Source organism: Hyla sarda, chromosome 13 (assembly GCF_029499605.1).
Source record: "Hyla sarda isolate aHylSar1 chromosome 13, aHylSar1.hap1, whole genome shotgun sequence".
NCBI lineage: Eukaryota > Metazoa > Chordata > Amphibia > Anura > Hylidae > Hyla > Hyla sarda.
In genome coordinates, this window is record NC_079201.1 from 31,023,611 (window position 1) to 31,038,308 (window position 14,698).

The 14,698-nt window shown below is 45.1% G+C and overlaps 1 long non-coding RNA gene across 4 annotated transcripts in view; it reads right to left on the bottom strand.

The window, feature by feature from the left end:
• Positions 1–8,769: 8,769 nt before the first annotated feature.
• The window catches only part of LOC130297470 (uncharacterized), a 122,778-nt gene continuing 116,849 nt past the window's right edge, over positions 8,770–14,698 (bottom strand). For 3 of the 4 annotated variants that reach the window (XR_008849554.1, XR_008849555.1, XR_008849553.1), the window contains one exon: positions 8,770–9,338. This is a non-coding gene — a long non-coding RNA (uncharacterized LOC130297470). Of the gene's footprint in view, positions 9,339–9,627; positions 9,698–14,698 lie in introns of all 4 variants that reach the window. The other variant, XR_008849556.1, reaches the window with a different exon arrangement.

A 14,698-nucleotide genomic window follows, 5' to 3' on the forward strand; every position in this document is an offset into this window, starting at 1 on the left:
GAGCCCTGCTTGTTATAAGTGTACAGAGCCCTGCTTGTCCTCACTGCACAGAGTCTTGCTTGTCCTCACTGCACAGAGCCCTGCTTGTTCTCAGTGCACAGAGCCCTGCTTGTTATAAGTGTACAGAGCCCTGCTTGTCCTCACTGCACAGAGTCTTGCTTGTCCTCACTGTACAGAGCCCTGCTTGTTCTCAGTGCACAGAGCCCTGCTTGTCCTCACTGCACAGAGCCCTGCTTGTCCTCTGTGTACAGAGCCCTGGAGGTCCTCAGTGCACAGAGCCCTTCTTGTCCTCAGTGTAGAGCCCTGCTTGTCCTCAGTGCACAGAGCACTGCTTGTTATAAGTGTACAGAGCCCTGCTTGTCCTCACTGCACAGAGCCCTGCTTGTCCTCAGTGTACTGAGCCCTGCTTGTCCTCACTGCACAGAGCCCTGCTTCTCCTCACTGCACAGAGCCCTGCTTGTCCTCACTGCACAGAGCCCTGCTTGTCCTCAGTATACAGAGCCCCGCTTGTCTTCAGTGTACAGAGCCCTGTTTGTCCTCACTGCACAGAGCCCTGCTTGTCCTCAGTATACAGAGCCCTGCTTTTCTTCAGTGAACAGAGCCCTGCTTGTCCCCAGTGCACAGAGCCCTGCTTGTCCTCACTGCACAGAGACCTGCTTGCCCTCAGTGCAGAGAACTCTGCTTTTCCTCAGTGCACAGAACCCTGCTTGTCCTCAGTGTATAGAGCCCTGCTTGTCCTCAGTATACAGAGTCCTGCTTGTCTTCAGTGCACAGAGCCCTGCTTGTCCTCACTGCACAGAGCCATGCTTATCCTCATTGCACAGAGCCCTGCTTGTCCTCGCTGTACAGAGTCCTGCTTGTCCTCAGTGTACAGAGCCCTGCTTGTCCTCAGTGTATAGAGCCCTGCTTGTCCTCAGTGTACAGAACCCTGCTTGTACTCACTGCACAGAGCCCTGCTTGTCCTCACTGCACAGAGCCCTGCTTGTCCTCAGTATAAAGAGCCTGGCTTGTCTTCAGTGTACAGAGCCCTGCTTGTCCTCAATGCACAGAGCCCTGCTTGTCCTTACTGCACAGAGCCCTGCCTGTCCTCAGTGTATAGAGCCCTGCTTGTCCTCAGGGTACAGAGCCCTGCTTGTCCTTAGTGAACAGAGCCCTGCTTATCCTCAGTGTAAAGAGCCCTGCTTATCCTTAGTGCACAGAGCCCTGCTTGTCCTCAGTGCACAGAGCCCTGCTTGTTATAAGTGTACAGAGCCCTGCTTGTCCTCACTGCACAGAGTCTTGCTTGTCCTCACTGTACAGAGCCCTGCTTTTCCTCAGTGCACAGAGCCCTGCTTGTCCTCACTGCACAGAGCCCTGCTTGTCCTCACTGCACAGAGTCTTGCTTGTCCTCACTGTACAGAGCCCTGCTTTTCCTCAGTGCACAGAGCCCTGCTTGTCCTCACTGCACAGAGCCCTGCTTGTCCTCTGTGTACAGAGCCCTGCATGTCCTCAGTGCACAGAGCCCTGCTTGTCTTCAGTGCAGAGCCCTGCTTGTCCTCAGTGCACAGAGCACTGCTTGTTATAAGTGTACAGAGCCCTGCTTGTCCTCACTGCACAGAGCCCTACTTATCCTCAGTGTACTGAGCCCTGCTTGTCCTCACTGCACAGAGCCCTGCTTCTCCTCACTGCACAGAGCCCTGCTTCTCCTCACTGCACAGAGCCCTGCTTGTCCTCAGTATACAGAGCCCCGCTTGTCTTCAGTGTACAGAGCCCTGTTTGTCCTCACTGCACAGAGCCCTGCTTGTCCTCAGTGTACAGAGCCCTGCTTGTCCTCAGTGTACAGAGCCCTGCATGTCCTCACTGCACAGAGCCCTGCTTGTCCTCAGTGTACAGAGCCCTGCTTGTCCTCAGTGCAGAGCCCTGCTTGTTATAAGTGTACAGAGCCCTGCTTGTCCTCACTGCACAGAGCCCTGCTTGTCCTCAGTGTACAGAGCCCTGCTTGTTCTCACTGCACAGAGCCCTGCTTCTCCTCAATGCACAGAGCCCTGCTTGTCCTCACTGCACAGAGCCCTGCTTGTCCTCAGTATACAGAGCCCTGCTTGTCTTCAGTGTACAGAGCCCTGTGTGTCCTCACTGCACAGAGCCCTGCTTGTCCTCACTGCACAGAGCCCTGCTTGTCCTCAGTGCAGAGAACCCTGCTTGTCCTCACTGAACAGAGCCCTGCTTCTCCTCACTGCACAGAGCCCTGCTTATCCTCAGTATACAGAGCCCCGCTTGTCTTCAGTGTACAGAGCCCTGTTTGTCCTCACTGCACAGAGCCCTGCTTGTCCGCAGTGTATAGAGCCCTACTTGTCCTCAGTGTATAGAGCCTGCTTGTCCTCAGTGTACAGAGCTCTGCTTGTCCTCAGTGCACAGAGCCCTGCTTGCCCTCTGTGCACAGAGCCCTGCTTGTCCTCACTGCACAGAGCCCTGCTTGTCCTCACTGCACAGAGCCCTGCTTGTCCTCACAGCAGAGATCCCTGCTTGTCCTCACAGCACAGATCCCTGCTTGTTCTCAGTGCACAGAGCCATGCTTGTCCTCAGTATACAGAGCCCTGCTTGTCTTCAGTGTACAGAGCCCTGCTTGTCCTCAGTGCACAGAGCCCTGCTTGTCCTCAGTGCACAGAGCCCTGCTTGTTCTCACTGCACAGAGCCCTGCTTCTCCTCAATGCACAGAGCCCTGCTTGTCCTCACTGCACAGAGCCCTGCTTGTCCTCAGTATACAGAGCCCTGCTTGTCTTCAGTGTACAGAGCCCTGTGTGTCCTCACTGCACAGAGCCCTGCTTGTCCTCACTGCACAGAGCCCTGCTTGTCCTCAGTGCAGAGAACCCTGCTTGTCCTCACTGAACAGAGCCCTGCTTCTCCTCACTGCACAGAGCCCTGCTTATCCTCAGTATACAGAGCCCCGCTTGTCTTCAGTGTACAGAGCCCTGTTTGTCCTCACTGCACAGAGCCCTGCTTGTCCGCAGTGTATAGAGCCCTACTTGTCCTCAGTGTATAGAGCCCTACTTGTCCTCAGTGTATAGAGCCTGCTTGTCCTCAGTGTACAGAGCTCTGCTTGTCCTCAGTGCACAGAGCCCTGCTTGCCCTCAGTGCACAGAGCCCTGCTTGTCCTCACTGCACAAAGCCCTGCTTGTCCTCACTGCACAGAGCCCTGCTTGTCCTCACAGCAGAGATCCCTGCTTGTCCTAACAGCACAGATCCCTGCTTGTTCTCAGTGCACAGAGCCATGCTTGTCCTCAGTATACAGAGCCCTGCTTGTCTTCAGTGTACAGAGCCCTGCTTGTCCTCAGTGCACAGAGCCCTGCTTGTCCTCAGTGCACAGAGCCCTGCTTGTCCTCACTGCACAGAGCCTTGCTTGTCCTCAGTGCAGATAACCCTGCTTGTTCTCAGTGCACAGAGCCCTGCTTGTCCTTAGTGTATAGAGCCCTGCTTGTCCTCAGTGTACAAAGCCCTGTCCTCAGTGTACAGAGCTCTGCTTGTCCTCAGTGCTTAGAGCCATGCTTGTCCTCAGTGCACAGAGCCCTGCTTGTCCTCAGTATACAGAGCCCTGCTTGTCCTCAGTGTACAGAGCCCTGCTTGTCCTCACTGCACAGAGCCATGCTTGTCCTCAGTGCACAGAGCCCTGCTTGTCCTCAGTATACAGAGCCCTGCTTGTCCTCAGTGTACAGAGCTCTGCTTGTCCTCAGTATACAGAGCCCTGCTTGTCTTCAGTGTACAGAGCCCTATTTGTCCTCACTGCACAGAGCCCTGCTTGTCCTCACTGCACAGAGCCCTGCTTGTCCTCACTGCACAGAGCCCTGCTTGTCCTCAGTGCACAGAGCCCTGCTTGTCCACAGTGTATAGAGCCCTCCTTGTCCTCAGTGTATAGAGCCTGCTTGTCCTCAGTGTACAGAGCTCTGCTTGTCCTCACTGCACAGAGCCCTGCTTGTCCTCACGGCACAGAGCCCTGCTTGTCCTCACAGCACAGATCCCTGCTTGTCCTCAGTGCACAGAGCCATGCTTGTCCTCAGTATAAAGAGCCCTGCTTGTCTTCAGTGTACAGGGCCCTGCTTGTCCTCAGTGCACAGAGCCCTACATGTCCTCAGTGCACAGAGCCCTGCTTGTCCTCACTGCACAGAGCCCTGCTTGTCCTCAGTGTATAGAGCCCTGCTTGTCCTCAGTGTACAAAGCCCTGCTTGTCCTCAGTGTACAGAGCTCTGCTTGTCCTCAGTGCACAGAGCCCTGCTTGTCCTCACTGCACAGAGCCATGCTTGTCCTCAGTGCACAGAGCCCTGCTTGTCCTCAGTATACAGAGCCCTGCTTGTCCTCAGTGTACATAGCTCTGCTTGCCCTCAGTATACAGAGCCCTGCTTGTCTTCAGTGTACAGAGCCCTGCTTGTCCTCAGTGCACAGAGCCCTGCTTGTCCTCACTGCACAGAGCCCTGCTTGCCCTCAGTGCAGAGAACCCTGCTTTTCCTCAGTGCACAGAACCCTGCTTGTCCTCAGTGCATAGAGCCCTGCTTGTCCTCAGTGTACAGAGCCCTGCTTGTCCTCAGTGCACAGAGCCCTGCTTGTCCTCACTGCACAGAGCCATGCTTGTCCTCATTGTACAGAGCCCTGCTTGTCCTCACTGTACAGAGCCCTGCTTGTCCTCAGTGTACAGAGCCCTGCTTGTCCTCAGTGTATAGAGCCCTGCTTGTCCTCAGTGTATAGAGCCCTGCTTGTCCTCAGTGTACAGAACCCTGCTTGTACTCACTGCACAGAGCCCTGCTTGTCCTCACTGCACAGAGCCCTGCTTGTCCTCAGTATAAAGAGCCTGGCTTGTCTTCAGTGTATAGAGCCCTGCTTGTCCTCACTGCACAGAGCCCTGCTTGTCCTTACTGCACAGAGCCCTGCTTGTCCTCAGTGTATAGAGCCCTGCTTGTCCTCAGGGTGCAGAGCCCTGCTTGTCCTTAGTGAACAGAGCCCTGCTTGTCCTCAGTGTACAGAGCCCTGCTTGTCCTTAGTGCACAGAGCCCTGCTTGTCCTCAGTGAACAGAGCCCTGCTTGTCCTCAGTGTACAGAGCCCTGCTTGTCCTTAGTGCACAGAGCCCTGCTTGTCCTCAGTGTACAGAGCCCTGCTTGTCCTCAGTGTACAGAACCCTGCTTGTCCTCAGTGTACAGAACCCTGCTCGTTCTTAGTACATAGAGCCCTGCTTGTCCTCACTGCACAGAGCCCTGCTTGTCCATCCATAGAACTTGGTAGCAAAAAAAAAAAAAATAATAATTTCTCCAAAAACAGGCACTTCTCGCAATAAAAGGTTTTCTGCTCTGTGCCAATGTGGAAAGAGGAAGAAAGAACATGGGGGAGATTTATCAAAAACTGTCCAGAGGAAAAGTTGCCCAGTTTCCCATAGCAACCAATCAGATTGCTTCTTCCATTTTTAACAAGGTATCTGCAAAATGAAAGAAGCAATCTGATTGGTTGCTATGGGCAACTGGGCAACTTTTCCTTTGGACTGGTTTTAATAAACCTTTCTCCATATGTTTAGGAGTGTGACACTACTTAACATATGTTCTTTCTTCCTCTTTTCACATTGGCACAGAGCAGAAAACCTTTTATTGGGAGAAGCGCCTGTTTTTGGAGAAATTCTTTATTTTCTTTGCTACCAAGTTCTATCTCTGTCTGCCGACTCTCCTGGAGGATCGGGTGCTCCAAGGCTGCTGACCCACTATCTGATGAGCTGTTATAGATGTTGTGCTCTAAGCATAACACAATCCGTTGAGCATAATATTATTGCCAACATTGCCCGCATTTTTAATGGTATTTCACTAGGATCGCACTCCTCCTGTCTTTTTGTCTCTATAGTACATTGCTTGTCCATCCACACTTCCTCTATTTGGAATCCTCCCCGAGACAGACAGGCAATAGCTGCAGGGACCAAAATTTTCTATCCAATGTATATTACCTATACATATACATATATATATATATATATATATATATATATATATATACATATATATGTGTGTATATATATATTAAAAAATGTATATGTATATATATATATATATATATATATATATATATATATATATATATATAGGTATTATCTACCTTTTATAGAACATTTTTGTACATAGATACACTTTAATCTTTCTAATATACTTCATAAGAAAATATTGTCTCTTTTTTTATATACTGTAATGCAATTCTGCTTTTTATATACTGTAATCGAATTCTGTGGCAGAATTCTATTAAAGTCAATGGGGCTTGAATTTTGGCGAAATTCTATGCTGAGACAACACAGAATTCCAACTCAATTCCGTTCAGCGAACTTTGCTGAATGGAATCTGTTCAAATTAGGGTCTGTCGGGTGTCTATTATTTTTGGGGAGTTGAGTGAAGAAAAATACAGTAATATACAGTAAGTTTTTTCTCTGCTCAACTCCCCTTTGCGGAGCTCAGCAGTGATGTGAACAAGGCCTTAGCAAAACATTAAAATAAATTTATTAATTTAGACTAGAAATCTTTATGGCCTTATTTAGTATACTGTATATTTGGAAATATATAAATAAATTCTAGTTGTAATACTTTTAGAATCCTTGAATGTTCTGGTAATACCATGCTGATTTTACTTTGTAGGGTACTCTCATTAATTCAAATATTTATAAATTTTCTTTCCTATGGTTTCCAATTTATTCACCCTGTTTACCATTTTTGCCCCCCAAAAAAAAAAGTGGGCATTTTTTCAATTTCTTTCACAATCTTTGCAATGTATTAAATTGTTCACGCTGTTTTTGCTGTCTTCTCAGCCTGTGATTTTTTACTTTCACTTTACTAACAGAAAGGTTAAGTACATGAAAACTGCAAATGTTTCACAACATATATATATGAAGGAAACAAGAAAAAAATCACTAAGAGGCTCAATCACACTCTGTTAGGTGGAGCTCCGTCAGCAGTTCTGCCAAGTTTAGCGGATGCAAAAATAGCGCAAGCACTCTTTTTTTCTCTGCTTAACTCCTGTAAAATTGCCGAATCACTGATGGACCCCATGCAAGTAGCCGTTTGTATCTGACCCATTTCTAGGTCCATTCGGCTCATAAAAAAAAAAAAAGATCTTAAAAGATCAGATGCAAATGGCAATGTGAACCTATCCTAAGTTTGTACTTGCCACAGTTTTGGCAGTTTTCCTGGCATTTTTTTTTGGTGACAGACAATTTGGAAACAGACAATTTTGGACCCTGTTGCAGTTTTTTCACTTCCTTCAGGGTACCACTCTGTGGGTCAGATGCTGAGCACCCGGTCCACAGAGTGTTAGGAGGTGATGAGTGATGTACAGCATCACTACTCACCTCTGCCAGCTGTGTAGTATAGATAGGGGCATAGTGTACCTGTGTATACAATACAGGAGCTAGGAATCCCATCACTATACTGAAGGGACCCCCATCTCCTATAGCCCATATTGGGGGCTATACTGTGTATCTATAAATGGCTGTGTATACTGTAAACAGAAGCCAACATCTACTTACCTCATCCTGCTGCTCCGACAGGGTCAGTGTAGCTCCGCCAATATTGATAACATCATTAGGGGTGGAGCTACAGCCAGGAGCCATGGGTGTTAAGTGTAAGGCTCATTTTGTATAATGTGAACAGACCGTTCTGGCAGTGTCTTCCCAGAAAGGGAGACTCCCGCTGTTGCTAAACTACAACTCTTAGCATGTTTTGCAACAATTGGAGGCTCCCTGTTTGTGCATGCAGAAAACTATGGCCCTGATTTACTATTGAAAACTTGACCTGTTTTGTAGGGTTGTGGGCCAGAATTTGGCACATTGCCCCACAAATTGTGTATGTGCCAAAAAATGTAAAAACCCAACCAACTCTCCATGGACACTCTCTGTGTCCATCTGGGAAAGGGGGTGTGGCCATGCAAAAGGGGTGTGTCCCCGCCATTAAAAAACAACATATTAACTAAGGTTTCCACAGAAAATGTTGTGGATTTGAGTTGAGGAAAACCCCACAGATCAGTGCATGTGTAAAAAAAAAAAAAAAAAAAAAAAAGCAAAATGTAGGGAAACATTATTAAATACTGTGGTAAAATACTTGTAGGCAAATTAAAACCCACAAAGAAAACTCAACTCCAATCTTAGTAAATCAGGGCCTATGTTTTTTTACATAAAATTTTCAGGCTTAGTAGTGGAAGCTGCGGCTTAGTGTTAGCCCCAAAAACAGCTAGCATTAACCACCAATTATAACCTCGATACCCATCGCCACTGGGATACCGGTAAGAGTACCGGTACCAACAGACCCAGAGTGTCAAAAATGGAGCCCCTGTGCCTAGGCTGTAAAGCTGGTGTTATTTAGGGCCAGTTACAATGTTAACGTCAGGCTGTTGCTGCTTGGTTGGTATCTGGCCGGAAGATGGGGAATCCAAGCGTTTTTTTGAATTATTTATTTAAAAAAAAAATGCATTGGGTTCACCATATTTTCATTTTCAGCCAGATACCAACCAAGTAGCAACAGTCTGATGTTACCAGGGGCAGACTGACCGGCGAGTCGACTTGGTTCGAGGGCCCAGCTGGGTAAAGGGCCCACTGCCACCACTGCTGCTACTGAGGATTCAGGACACTCATCCCGGAACCCCAGGCAGACAGCGCTGCTTTCTGCTGTATGTGCGGCTCACGCACATTTTGCCAATTCGCATTTTGCCAATAAGCATGCTGAGATTAGGGGGAAAAGGAAAAAAAAGGGAAACATAGTACATGAGACGCTGATGCTCCTTATCTGATATTTACTGTATTTTTCATTGAGACAAAGATGGACTTTTCTTTACAAACTGGAAAATCAGAGGATGCTTTTCAGTACACATTTTTTTATGCAGTTGCTTCTTGAAAGCCACTAGGGTGGGCTAGCCTCCTGGCTTAGTTAATGCACCAATGGACTCCATGGGGAACATGTGTATAAATAATGCTGTTACGACCAGTTGCTGGTGATTTGGCCATTTGCACCGCACGTTGCCACTTCAGAGAACACTGATCTGTGCTCCCCCACCTGGCACAGATAATAATCATAACAAAATGTTATGCCAAGTAAGTCTTGGGAAGCCAATAATAAAAGAAAAGAAAGGCCAGAGCTAGTATGTTGGGTTTTAACAGTTTTCTTTGCATTGCTTATAGAAGAAATTGCTGCTTTCTGCACAAATAGGCAAACTGATGGCGAGCAGATTAGATGGGTGAGATATGTTTTCTCATCTGTTAATGGTTCCTCTTCTTGCCAAATATAGGAAGCGCCTCCCTGAACTCTCCTCAGGAAAGCAGTGGATGCTCCTCAGGGAGCTGGAAAATCCATTTGTTCAGAATCTGGGGCACAAAATTTGACACTTCACAAGTCACAAATTTGCTTTCATCGTAATTTAAACTGAATAAGTAAAACAGGTTAGTGTTCCCTGCAAGTGTCTCTCCTCCCCCCCCCCCCAGTTCTAAGGGTTCACATGTAAAATAGAGCTCAATAAAATATACACGGCAGACCCAGGGGTTAACATTAGTCACCTCTTACTGTGATCATTCCTTAGACAACTCGGGAGTATAACAGAAGAGACCTAATTATTTTTTTAACATTATGATCCTTTATAGACCACCAGAGACTTACTTGCAAGGAAAAGAATGATGTTTCTAAAGCATTTGCGAGCTATAGTACAGTGATGCCTCTAAGGATAGTACTAAATAAAGACAGCAAACAGTACAAGTGTGGGAAACTAAGTGACATAATAGTACTACAAAACACCGAAAAATGTGTTTCACCATCTCTTAAAGTAGTATTACGGTTTAAGCAAAATATATTATTCTTTATTATTCTTTTGATTGTTATACCTTCAATTGATTACAGTTCTAACGAACTGAACATTCAGCTATTTACTTCCGGGAGGTTACAAATCCATCCCGGTCATGTGATGGACATATAGGCACACAAATCCATCCCGGTCATGTGATGGACATATAGGCACATAGGTGCCTGGTTCATTGCAAGACACAGCTCTAATAACTGCACTGTAATACACAGAGGCCAAGTCATTATACGCTATACAGCTTGACTATCCATTAAAAACACATCATAAAGCCGATATTAGAGGTTTGCAGCACTTTTGTAGGAATTGCCTCTTAACCACTAGAACTGTGACCCTCATTCCCAAAAGAAGAATTGTCTGTAAACTAATTCACGCCCTTCTTTTCAAGAACTGAACCCGGATAAATAGGTGTAATCCCCTGGTAATTTAAGGAGCTGCAATACTGAATTCAGAGTTAAATACCCATGGTACAATTGTGAGTTAATGCTGGTAATTTCATAGATATAAGGGAAAGCAACAGAAATTTTTAGTACATTTGTGCATTAAAAGGGAATTTATCACCTAGGAGTTTTTTTTCCATAAAAGAGACAGACACTAAAACAAACAATTACATTGACGTGATCTAAGGTGATACAAGGTGCTCAACCCCAAGTGCAGTTGTGCACCTACGTTGGAGTGGAGGACCTGCACCTATGGATCACAATGTGGTTTCACTACTGTGGTTAATGTATACAATGACATTAGCTAACCCTCAAAACTGATGTAAAACTGAGACATTAGCCAGTGTATCCTTATATGAAGGACACACTTGAGCCCGCACACCACGCCAAGGTTATTCAGATGGTGCGGGACCTATCCGCTAACCTACCTAGCCAGAAAAATAAAACCAGGAACCAAAATAAGGCAGCCATAGGTCCGAATTGCAGATTGCTCCTCAGTCACCTCCAGTGTGGACTAGGCACACCATACAATGGAAGGGGGGAGACAGGCTACAAGCCCCACCCCTGCTTGGTTCATTTATAGCAGGCCTCACAGGTGAAACCCTAATGCTACCCAGCAAGATAAAAGGGTGCATTAGTATACGCCTTAAGCAAAGACATATCGGCTTATATTTGCATGAAAATGGCTATAGCAGGAAACTCAACCCCAAGTGCAGTTGTGCACCTTTGCTGGGGCGGAGGTCCTGCACTTGTAAACTGTTGCTAAGGGCGATATCCCCAGCAAAAATTGCATACAATGGAGGATGCCTGCAAATGGTCACAAGCACCACAGTGGCATCCTGACACTAAATAAATGTGTATGTGGATGCGTTAAACATGACTGACTTTAAACAAACAATTACATTGACGTGATCTAAGGTGGCACAAGGTGCTCAACCCCAAGTGCAGTTGTGCACCTACGTTGGAGTGGAGGACCTGCACCTATGGATCACAATGTTGTTTCACTGCTGTGGTTAATGTAAACAATGACATTAGCTAACCCTCAAAACTGATGTAAAACTGAGACATTAGCCAGTATATCCTTATATGAAGAACACACTTGAGCCCGCACACCACGCCAAGGTTTCTCAGATGGTGCGGGACTTATCCGCTAACCTACCTGGCCAGATAAATAAAACCAGGAACCAAAATACGGCAGCCATAGGTCCGACTTGCAGATTGCTCCTCAGTCACCTCCAGTGTGGACTAAGCACACATACAATGGGAGGGAGGAGACAAGCTACAAGCCCCACCCCTGGTTGGTTCATTTATAGCAGGCCTCACAGGTGACACTAAAACATTTTCTGTTTTCACAATTGTTTCTATTTTCTGATTGTACATTTTTTTTGTTACATTTTTTTGTACAAACATATGGTGGTGACCATATTGCCCTAGCTGTTTAAAGGGTACCTCTCATCAAATAAACTTTTGATATATTTTAGATTAATAAATGTTGAATAACTTTCCAATAGCATGTTAATGAAAAATATGCTTCTTTCTATTGTATTTTTCCCGATCAGTCCTGTCAGCAAGCATTTCTGACTCATGCTGGAGTCCTAAACACTCAGAGCTGCCAGCCTGCTTTGTTCACAGACAAACAGGCTGTGAACAAAGCAGGCTGGCAGCTCTGAGTGTTCTCCTTTGTGAACAAAGCAGACTGGCAGCTCGTAGTGTTTAGGACTCCAGCATGAGTCTGAAATGCTTGCTGCCAGGACTGGTAGGGAGACCCCTAGTGGTCATTTCTTCAAAGTGGAAAATTTAATAGAAAGAAGCATATTTTTTAATAACATGCAATTGTAAAGTTATTCTGCATACATTAATCTATAATATATCAAAAGTTTTTTTGATGAGAGGTACCCTTTAAACAGCATTTAAAGATACAGCACAAAGATAAAGAACAACGTACAGGACCTGTCTAAATCACGTGAACTGGCGATGTTCTTGGGCATTCTGTGTGACCTTTTCAGAAGGGTTCTCTGTCGTCCAGATAATGACCTTGCATATTGCATGGCTGTTTGCGTTACTGGCCAGGTCAATGAACAGATATGAGCCCTGGGCCAGTAAGAACCATCCCTGAATCTCACGCTTCCCAGAGGCAGGATAAATAAACTTACTGTATATATCCTTCTGTGCCTGTAATTAACTTTAATTCCCTACATCAGAGTTTTTGATCCTAGTCTTTGTATAGGGCTTTTGACTTTCTGAGACCTGATTTTTGCTTGTGACTTGACTATCCCTTCATTTGCTGACTTTGTACTACACCGCTATCTAGATTTGACCCATTGCCTGTCCTGATTCTGCCTTTGTGTTGTGATTTTGTACCTTATTTGCTCATGTGTTGCCGTCTTAATTCATTTGACTATTCTGACTACTGTAACGTCCCTGTATATAGCCCAGTTCATGTATTTATCTATTTCAGATTGTGATTTTTGTTGTATAAGGCTGGCTTCACACATAGCATTTTGCTCAGTATTATTAGAACAAACCAGGAGTGGAACCACCACACATAGAGACTCTATAATGTAAAGATATTCCTCTTTTTCTGTGTTTTGGGCATACTCCTGATTTTGCCTAAAAATACTGAGCAACATACTGAAGCCAGCCTATGTGTGGAGAGCATTACACTGGTTTTACCTTCTCTTATTTTTTCCATGGTAAACAAGCTATTATAGCTGGGGCAAACAAGGTTATAGAGAGAAGCTTCGTTCTATACCTCTTTCTCCATGTGAAGGAGGTGTTCACACACTGTTTTTTGAGCCTTATATTGAACCATTTTCAGCTGTTTTGGTGTTCACACAGTTGTTCTTTAGCAGATTTTTGCTTTTGTTCATTTTTTTAATTTATTTATTAATTTTTTAAATTTTTCGCTGTTAATGAGGTTAAAGAAACAGTGTGTGAGCAAAGCCTCAGACTCTGCTTCTCCTCTAAAATTCTTTTTTTAATCGATCATGGAGACATTGGGGGAGATTTATCAAAGTTGTCTATTTCCCGCATCAATATAGACCAAACTACAGAGCGTTAGGCCGGTCAATTGTGCGCTTGATAAATTCTGCGCACAGACTTCAGGATCTATGGTTCAGACTACATTTAAACCTGCTCCAGCATGGTCTGACATTTCAACGTACTTTAGGCCAATGCGACTTTTCGCCGGAAAGTCGCTTTTGATAAATTCAGCACCAATGCATTTTCTATCTAAAATAGACTAGAATGCATCATCTAAAGCAAAAAAATCCTCTAAAGCAAAAGTTGCGAAAAAGTCGCACATATTTAGACTGCGACTTTCTATGTGACAAATTTAGACAGGAAAAAACTGTCTAAATCCTTTGATAAATCTCCCCCATTATGTTTTCTTTTTCATTGCTTACCTGAGAGATAATGTGAATTCATTTTGCAATTTATTATAGTAGAAGTATCTCTTAAACCCAAAATAAATTTTAATTTGTATTCAATCATATGCATACATTGCATTTATTTGTTCAGTCAACAATGAGTTCCTCTACTGTAGGATTTATTTCAGATTAATTAAAAATGCTCATTTCTTCTATGGTCTCATGCTGTAAGAAATAATACAACAAAAATATAAATGTTTGGGTCCACAATGTACCTATCTGAAATGAGAGAAAAATAATAATATAGAAATATAAATGTATGGGTCCACAATGTACCTATGTGAAATGAGAGAAAAATTATAATATGGAAATATGAAAAAAAATGCAGGTGTACTTGAAACGCGTCACTCGCTGTCCTGTCGTGTTCTATTGTGTGTCTATATGATGGATTGAACTCCAAGGTTCCTGGGTGGAATCCTGAATCGTCCGTGCTGAGGCATATCGGTTGAACTCGAACTGTCTCCAGAAGTGCAGTTTGTGGTCTATTAGAAACTAATGCATTGTGTCTTATATTTCCTCTTGGCTCAATCAAGATTTTGGGACATATTTATGTGTATAATGGACTTATGTCTATAAGTGTCTCCATGTGGTCACCAAGTATTTGTGAATTATATCCCGTGGAGGGTTTTGCTATGTAGTGAATTTAGATTGGGTATATCTGGAGCCTGGATTTGACACATTTATTGAAAGTCAGAAATGTTATCAGATGTGATCACAGAAGACTACATAAAGCTGTGGTGCAGGGTTGACAAGCGTTGGGGCACCTAGTGCATAAAAGCCACCAATGCTTTGCAGACTCAGTAATTATAGAGTTTCATCCGTCATTAAAGAGGTACTCTGCCCCAAGACATCTTATATAAGAAGTCTAATCACTGGGGTCCCGCCACTGGGGATCCCTGGGATCTCCCTGCTGCACTCGGCATTCGTTTAGAGTGTAGGGTGTAGCGCCGGAGGCTCCTTACGTCACGGCCACGCCCCACTTGTGACATCATGGCCACACCCCTCAA